General features: G+C 43.6%; 1 protein-coding gene across 1 annotated transcript in view; it reads right to left on the bottom strand.

Annotated features, from left to right (window-relative positions):
* TOX2 (TOX high mobility group box family member 2) overlaps positions 1-892 on the bottom strand; it is a 134,282-nt gene extending 133,390 nt beyond the window's left edge. Inside the window, exon 1 of the mRNA XM_029918592.1 lies at positions 370-892. The gene's annotated coding sequence lies outside the window, so the exon portion shown is untranslated. The remainder of the gene's footprint in view (positions 1-369) is intronic.
* Positions 893-9,677: the final 8,785 nt, after the last annotated feature.

Genomic DNA, 9,677 nt, shown 5'->3' with positions numbered 1-9,677 from the left:
CCCGCCCTCGCGCGCTATTGTTCCGGCCTCGGGCGCCGCGGAGGGCCGGGGGCCCGGGCCCAGGGGAGGGGGCCCCTCTTTCGGGCTGGGCCGCCGCCGGGTTCCCCCCCTGGCCCTGCACCTCTGGGGGTCCGGGAGACCCGGCACGCCTGTCCAGACGGCCCTTCCCCGTCCCGCTTTCCGCCAAGGGTGAGGGGAGGGAGAAGCCCGGTTGACACCCCTCCCCAGAAGTGGGACACTGCCCACCCTAAATATTTAGGGCGTGGGGGCGGGGAAGGAAGGCGGTGACAAGTACACTTCCGAAGATGGGTGCTGCCTTGCCAGGGGGACCATGGCCCAGAGTCTGCAGCTGATCTTAGGATGCCCTACCTCTTGTCCCACTGAGTCCCTCCTTGTCCTGAGTCGCTGACAAGGAGCTCTGGGAGTTCCTGCTGTTAAACTCTCACTTTACCCATGAGGAAACTGAGGCAAGGACGGTGACTTCTATAATGGAGCTCCAAGTGTGTGGCTCACTGCCCGCAGAGGATCCAGGTCTGAGACAACTGGGAGAAGGCAGAGGACCCTGACCCCTTTAATGATAGGGAGAGGGAGGGCCATAGATACGGCCTAGAAACTAAAGTTCTGAGGAGGGGTCCAGAATCTACTCCTCCACCCCTACCCCCAAAGTCTCCTGGAGACCGAGGAGAACAGAGATGGGATGGTTTCCATGGTGGAGCAGAAAGGTGAGGGAAGCAGGCTCCTCTCCCACAGAAGAAAAAAGCCCCCTAACTCTTTACATCACCTGCAGCTGGCCTGTTGCTCCTCCCCTTCTCAACCAAGAATTGTCTACACTAACAGTCTCTACTCCCTCAGCCCTACTGACTGCTGTACCACTGCCCTCTGGTTCCTGGCTCTGACACACTGGGATGCCGGGCTGGGAAGGGCCAGGAGGCCAGGAGGCAGAAGTGGGTCACAAAGGTATTGTTCGCTGGCAGCTGGGCATGTGATGCTATTTGGAGAAAAGCAAGTGAGCCTGTTACCTGCTCAGGAGCCAGCTTAGAACCTAGCTCCCAGTGGCTACTTAAGCTTTGTTGGTCCTGACCATGAGCTGTGACTACTATTTGTGACCATAAAGATCCACTAAGATTGGTGTGGGAAACAGGCTTTCGCTAAAGGTCTGGGAACAACAGAGGGAAATTACTGCTCAGAAAGGAAAAAATTCCAAATAAATTTCAGCAGTCATTGTTTCTAGAAATACACTGCCATATCTCATCAGAAGGAATTTCCCTTTGGCTCCTCTATTTTTTTTTTCCATCTGAACATCCAAGTGACCCTGCACTATTTACTGAAAAGATCACCTTTCCTCCCACTTCTCTGCAGTGTTAACTTTGTTGTAAGTCAAGTTGTCCATATGTGTGCATGGATTGTTTCTGAGTTCTCAGTTCTGTTCCATTAGCCTATTTTTCTCATGCCATTATCACACTGTCTGAATTAGTGTAGCTTTATAATAAGTGCCCCATAGAGTAAGTCTACACACTGTTATCTTCAGGACTGCCTTGGCTATTCCTGACTTTTGCACTTCCACGGACATTTTAAAATCACCTGGTCTGCTTACACAAACACACAATCCTACTGGGATTTTGATTGCTATGTTGCTATCACATTGAATCTTTGAATCAATTTGATAATTGACATTTTCAGTATGTCTTGCTATCCATAAACATGGTATATCCCTTCATTTGTTTAGTTTTTTAAGTTCTCTCAGCAATGATTTGTAGTTTCCTTTTTTTGTAGTTTTCTATGTAGAGAGCTTGGACATCTTTTATTAGATTTAGTTCTGCATATTTTATACTTTTGATGCTATTATACGTGGTTTTTTATATGGCTTTTTATTTTTGTTTGTTGCAAGTACAGTGTGGCAATTTTAAGACAAGTCAACAAATTCCTTCACTCTTCACATGGAGTGGGATCTAACAACTTTCCCCCATAAAAGGACTGGGTTTAGTGCATGGTTATAACAATATAGAATATGGCAGAAATGATGCATGGCTTCTGAGGCTAGGTCATGAAAGTTGATACAATTTGTGCCTGGCTCCCTCTCTTGGGATATTGGTTTTTGGAACCCTAAGCCATTATGCAAGAAGTCCTATGCTGTTGTGCTTTAAACAAGTTTGAAGTAACCCACACAGGGGCGCCTGGGTGGCTCAGTCGGTTAAGCCTCCAGCTTCGGCTCAGGTCAGATCTCACGTTCGTGGGTTTGAGCCCCGCATTGGGCTCTGTGCTGACAGCTAGCTCAGAGCCTGGAGCCTGCTTCCAGTTCTGTGTCTCCTTCTCTCTCTGCCCCTCCCCCTCTCATGCTCTGTCTCTCTCAGTATCAAAAATAAATAAAACCAAAAAAAAAATTTTTGAAGTAACCCACACAGAGAATCCATATGCGGCTACACTGAGACTAAAAAAGAGAGTAAGATGACTCTCCAGTTGGATCATCCCCCTACTGTTCCAATTCCATCCGCTGTTTGGCTACAACCATATGAAAAAGTCCTGGACCATACAGCTGGGCCCTTCCCAAATCCAAATTATACAGAACCCATTAGAAATTATTACTCGGCAATACAGATCTGGAACATATATAGATTTTTGTATACTCCCCTTGTATTTAGCAACATTGCCAAATTCACTTATACTAACAATTTATCTGTAGATTCTGTGGCTTTTAAAAAAATATATACTACATCTATCTTATTTGTAAAAATGAGAGTTCTTTCCTTTTGAATCCCTATATGTTTTATTTCTTATTCTTGCCTTGTTGCACTGGCTAGTATTGCCAGTACAATGTTGGAAAGAATTAATAACAGGTATCCTTGTCTCATTCCTGATCTCAGAAGTAAAGCTATCAATATTTCACAATTAATTATAATGCATGGTATCATTTTTTTGTTTAATTTCATTATGTTGTTTTGTTGTGTTTTGTGGATACCTGTGCTGTGGGGTGGGGAGGTCAATCTTCATAGCAATCCCTGGGTCACCAAATAAGACTACTGTGGCCATTTTGCAAATGATAAGAATAAGGTCCAGGGAGGAATGCTCAACATCACAATCTTAATAAAAGGACTAATTAGCAGTACTTAAACCTAGAAATCTCACCTGGAGCACTTCCTGATGCTCATATTTCCACAGGCTTGGTCTCACTAACTCTGACCAGAGCTATAGAACTATATCCATGAGAGTATGGAGCGTGCAATGAATCAGCTATAGTCAGCCACTTGGCTTCTCGAAGGGTCTGCCAGCAGCAACACCAGCAGAGTCAGTCACCTTTGTCCACTCTCTTCCCAAAGGAGAGGGCCAGCACCAAGGAGGTCTCCAGGAAGGCCAGCAGGGAGTCCAGCCAGGAAGCCATACAGACCCAAAGCTTGGACTTACCCTTTCATGTTGGCAGTTGATCAGATAGGAAGTTGATGACTCAGTTCCCCCAAAGAAATAGCCAGCCTCATTTGTTGTCCTCAGGATGGGAGAGGGCTTGAGCCTTCCTCTCTTCCTCTTGACCCCATACAGAATCGGAGAGATGGGAATCTCAGGTCTCAGCCAGTGAGCAGCTGGCTCAGGACAGCTTGGTGTGCCCTGCCTGCAGCAAGCCAGTTTGGGGACCTAGAATATCTGCTTGTACATCTTCCAGCTCTCAGCTTCTAGTATCATAAATAACTGAGATATCAGAATATAGATATGTGTTAATATGTTTTATTATTTAGATATGATGACACAAGCAGATCAGGAGACGATTGCCATTGAAAAGACAGTTTGTTACAGCTCCCAAGAGAAGGGGGCATGCCATGCCATGGAGGTGGGGCAGGCAGGGCACACAGGGAAGCACGTGCACCATTCAGGAGGCAGACGGAGAGGGGAGAGGTGTGGGCAAAAGCGTTTATTGTCCGGAAAAGAACTTCCATGGAAAAGAAGAGGTGAGGCAGGCCAAGCAGATTTAGGACTAACTAATTCAAATAATTTCAGTGGGCTCTCAGCCTAGGGCCTATCCCTCGTGTTTGGTTCCTGGCCCTGGGTGATAAGGGCAGGTGGCCAGCAGCTGCAGGGAGTGTGAGAGCTCAGTGAAGGAGGTGGTTGCTGGTATTGGCTCTGGATTGGTTGGTGTACATTTGAAAACCAAATGCACAACAAAGCTGTTTACTATCTCTAGGAATTGGCTAATCCTAGAAGGGGCAGTCTGTCCAGGGTCTGCAAGCCCCCAGACGTCAAAGCCTCAAATACAGAAAAGACATAGTTAATACAAGACACGTCCACTTATCCATGGGACCCCAGACAGAAATGAGTCCTACTCTAACCACGGCCCCTTTACCTGAGGAATGTTTTGGCTTTAAATCAAAACAGCCAACACTTCAGAAACAACTATGGCAGAGAAGTTACATACCCAACTGTGGGAGTCCTTAGGTCTCATCATTAATAGTCTGTTTCATTCTTCTTATGGACATCTGTTAGAATTATACTTCCCCTCCTCTTGAACTTAGGTATGACAGTATGACTCACATTAGCCAGGGAAACATAAGAGGAAATGTTATTTGTCCCTTCTGGGCAGGAGCTTTAAGGATCTGGGCCCTATTCTCTTTTCTGTCCACCTTGAAAACCCTAACAAATTCCATCTCCACCTTTAAGACTCAAGTCAAGTAATACCTCTTTAGTGTAGACTTGGCTCCAATCTGCTGCCCCAGTAACTGTGCACAGAACACTTTCACCAAACCAGAATAATGCATTTGCTCCATGAGTATCTTCAGGGCAGGGAGAAGGGCTCACTCATCTTGGTGCCTCCAGTGATTAGCACGGGAGCAAAGACAGCATGGATGCTTCATGCCTTCCTCCAGGGGAGACAGAGCTTTGAACAACCTTCCTATCTACACACACACACACACACACACACACACTCGGGAAGAGGTAGCCTCTAAATTGTCCAGATTCCAGGACACATTTGCCAGTGAGAGGGGGTCACAATTTAGAAGCCCAGCTAAAGCTGCCCCTTTGTCTCCGCATTCCTGATGGCCAGTAAGATCGGACTCAGGTGAAGATGTGGTAAGACGTGTTGAGCTGGACTGGGGTGTGGAAGATGGAGGGCCCTAGGGCAAAGCTCACCTCTCTCAGTTTAGCAGATCCTGACACAAGGATCCTAGTGCAAGTAGCCGATTGGACAGTGATCCCAGGACACAAAGGCAGGGGAGTGGGAAACCGAGAAGACAAAAGGAAGACAGTCAATCAACAGTAAATGACCACTGTGGAAAACTAACTCCATTGCAGAATTCTGGAAAACAACATGGAACACGTGCCCAGAGTTATCGCACTTGAAGGGCAAGGACTTGGGGTCTTTACCCACCAATTCCTAAAAGTTTTGGTTGAAGGCTCTTCCCAGAGGTCATTAATTCCCAGGCAGTTCAGCCTGGCAGGCAGAATGGGGCTCTGGCCACCAGAGAAAGCCATTAGACCCAGAGACGGAGGTACTAGCAGTCAGCAGCTGGGGTGTCGTGTGCTACAGTGGTGAGGTTTCTGGGGATATGGATGGAGCCCCGCAAGCATCTGCCATGGGGCTCAGGGCCGTGCAGTCACAGGGCAGAACTCCAGTTCCCTCAGGCATGATTGCTCCATGTGTGTGATGTCCTTTGGGAACCTGGTTGAGGTGGGTGACTACCATCTGGGGCAGTAGCCAGGCATTCCTAGGGCCGTGGCCATCGTGTGCCCAGCATTCCAGCCTGTCCGTTGTCTCCGGCAGGCAGCCAGCGTGGCACACAGTCTCCACTCCAAATGTCTGCTGGAACAAAGAGCAAATGGACCAATGCCCACATGGCAGAGGCTTTGGCACAGATGATTGACTCAGGCCCCTGCACAGAAAAAAAGCATGAGATGCCAAGGGCTCCAAGTCCTGAGTTCTTTTCAACTCCTTGTTTGCCCTTAGCCAAGTCACTACACCTCTTTGAGTCTCAGTTTCCACTTCTGCAAAATGGGGTAGTAATGCTCACTCCATGGGTTTGCTGTAAGAAGCAATGATGAAATAGCCAAGCGCTTTAAACCTCTGGAGCACTATTAACTTGGGAGTCGTTAAACAATGTTTTCCTCGTCAAGGATTCTGAAGGCCCCACCCTTGAATTCCCCTCCATCTTTCCAGAAAGGCAATGCCCAGGTCCAGCTGGGAGACTCCACACTCCGTGGGGTTTTCTGGGGAGAGGAAGTGAGGGCTGGATGGAAGGGGAGAGGGTGGAGAGTCCATGGGAAGTTCATGGAGCACCTGCTGAGAACCACCGCCTGAGCTTTTGGGACACTCTCACCAGCCTTCAAAGTGGATGTTATTTTCAAAGCATATTTTATAAATGAGGAAATGGGCTTAGAGAGAAGGCCCAGAGCCTCCATCACACAGCCAGAGGCAAGACTTCTTTTCTTTTCGAGTGTAGTTGACGCACAATGTTACATTAGGTATGCAACATAGCGATTCCACAGGTTTACACGTTATGCTGTGCTCACCGACAAGTACAGCTACTGTCTGTCTTAATAGATCCCGGTTGTAAGAGCCAGGACATCTTGGAGCTGAAATCCATGCTGCTTCTACAACACACTACACTTGAGTTTAAATTACATGGTGCATATTGTCTTACAACACAAGGAGCTTCTAACAGGTGAATTATCTGGAACACACTCCCTGAGAACTCTCAAGATCCTACCTTTATCTGCCATGTACCTACCTATGTATTCGGGTTTGCTGGTTACAAAAGGAGAGAAATCAAAAATTTAAATGTGATTGAACCCCCTTGAAAAAAGAAAAGAGAAATCACCATGTGCAGCTCTCTGGAGGGAAATAAAAAGAAGCATGCCTAAGAGCTAAGAACTACTGAGTGCTAGACCTGTGCCAGACATGTGCTAAGTGCTGGGCATTGAGTACCTCTAGTTATCTTGATGAAAACCCCATGAGGTAGGTACTACTATTAAACCATTTCACACGTAAGGAAAATTTGGCATAGAGAGGCCAAGTAACTTACGTACAGTTAGTACATACATGGTGTGGCCAGGATTGGCTCCAAAGCCCACACTCCTAACACGGGCCCTCACTACACCTCTGATCTTACATATAAATTTTAGCTTAAGCAGAAAGGAAAACCCTGTTTGTGTTTTTATTGGAATTACATTTAACTGATAAATTGGGGACAAGTGAAATTTTTTAATAAATCTACTGAGGTTACATACATAATTATAAATTACATTTTAACATATTTAATATAATGTATATTTCATTTATGTAATGTAAATTTAATGTAATATATTTAATATATTCAATAGTCAATATAACACATATTTGACAATATATGTTGACAATAGTCAATATAATATATAATATATACATTTTATATAGACTCACATAATTTATATATGCACATGTACATATGTGTGTGAGTTTGTGTATATATGTACACATATATCAATGGATAGGGATACTAGAAAAACTTTGAATGCTTCTCTTTTGCCCAAGAAACTTGCCAAATTCTCTTACTTGTGCCAATAGGTTTTTTTTCCTGTAGATTTGCTTGGATTTTCTGTGTAAACAGTCATGTAATCTGCAGAGAGAGAAATACTGTTCTTCCTTTACAATCATCTTACCACTTGTTTTTCCTTACTGCATTGTCCAGCCCCTCTAGAATCAATGTTAAATAGAAGTGTTGCTATCAGGCATTTTTGTCTTATTATTTACTTCAGTAAACATACTGCTTACATTTACCATTAAGCCATTAAAGTAAGATACTTACTGTAAACTTCTGGTAATACTTCTTATCAATTAATAGTTTCTTTTTATTTTTAGTCTACTAGGAAATTTTTTTTTCTGGCATTAGTAAGGGTTTACAATGCTTTTTGAGCATCTATTGAAATAATCATCTGGATTTTATCTTCTAAGCTATTATTGAACCATCCTTGAATTCCTGGTAAAAACTGTTAAAACTTATATTTGTTTGTAATTTGTTTTTTAATCCTGCTAAATTCCATTTGATATTACTTCATTTAGAATTTTCATTCAGAAAGCATTTCATTTTATAACTATATTAATAATTAAAATTGGTCATACTTTTTTAATGCTGTTATTGCCAAATTTTGTGTGTCAAGGTTATAACTATTTTTGCCTAGTGACTTGGGGAAGAAGAATTTTAATAACTGGTTCGACTTCTTCAATTATAATTGGATCATTATGTCTTCCATTTTTCTCCAGTAAATTTTGGTAAACTATACTTATTTAGAAAGTTGTATTTCCTCTAACTTCTCAAATGTATTGATGTCAAGGTGTTTTGAGTATTATTTTACAGTTTTAAAAAATCTTCTCTATCACTTCCAGTTATGGAATGAGTACATCACAGGGATGAAAGGCACAGCATAGAGAATATAGTCAATGGTAATTATGACTGTATAGTAAATATGAGTGTAGGATGTTGACAGGTGGTGGCTACACTTGTGGTGAGCACAGCCTGTAGAGACTTGTCAAATCACTGTGTTGTACACGTGAAACTACATAACACTGTGTGTCAACTATACCTCAATAAAAAAGTCTACTGTATCTATCTATTATCAATGCTTTTTTCCTTTTTTCTTAATCAATCATACTCAAGGTTTGTCTATGTCACTAGACTATATTTTTCTATATTCTATATTTTCTATATTCTCCTCTACTCTCCAAATTTTCTATAGTTACTGGTTTTTTTAATATTAACATTAAATTTTTTTTAACATTTATTTATTTTGGAGAGAGAGAGACAGAGCGAGAGCAGGGGAGGGGCAGAGAGAGACAGAGACACAGAATCTGAAGCTGACTCCAGGTTCTGAGCTGTCAGCACGGAGCCCAGTGCAGGGCTTGAACTCATGGACTGCAAGATTATTACTTGAGCCGAGGTCAGACACTTAACTGACTGAGCCACCCAGGTGTGCCTAATATTAACATTTTTTTAAACAAAGAAAATAGTTGTAAAGTACCTGGAACTTAGCATTTGCCAAATACTCACAAAGTTAATATAGGAAAAATATTTCTGAGCACATGCCAGAGACTATTCAATTAAAATTGAGGCATAATTTGTCCTCTCAAGGAGCTTACAGCTGAACTGGGGAGACAGACAAGCAAATAGTCACTTAAATACAATGTGATCAACATAAGAGAGGTGAGTACAAAGCAGATGGGAACACAAAGGAGGACTTCCTGAAGGACGTGATGTTGAGCGGGGCATTGCAGGATGCGTAGGAGCTCGGCAGATGAAAAAGATGGGTGTCTCTTAGTTCTACCCTTGGGCCCATCCTCAGCTGACCATCTGATATTTTCTATAACCTACAGTGGCCTCAGTCATGTACTGGCCTGGACAAAGGAGAATAAAGATAAAGACAGTTGTTACTTCTCACCTTGAGGAAGGTATTTGACAAAATATTTCTTATTTCCAACTGCTGGAGGCTTTGTAGACAGGCTCAGCCTTATGGGAAACATCAGAACAAGTATATTATAATAAAAGATGTACAACTTTCTGTTTACTCCCTTCCAAGTCTCCTTCTGGAGGCCACAGGAAATCATCCAGCACAAACCCTAATCTCCTAGTCCAGAGAGTGAGACTTATAATGTCCTAAATAGGACAGAGACAGCAGTTTGGTTAATGGCCATGAAAAAGAAGGGTTTCACAGTGCTGCAGTGCTGA

Source organism: Suricata suricatta, chromosome 12, assembly GCF_006229205.1.
Source record: "Suricata suricatta isolate VVHF042 chromosome 12, meerkat_22Aug2017_6uvM2_HiC, whole genome shotgun sequence".
In the NCBI taxonomy this organism is placed as follows: domain Eukaryota; kingdom Metazoa; phylum Chordata; class Mammalia; order Carnivora; family Herpestidae; genus Suricata; species Suricata suricatta.
The sequence above is the reverse complement of the archived record's forward strand: the minus strand, read 5'-3'. Positions and strand labels throughout refer to the sequence as shown.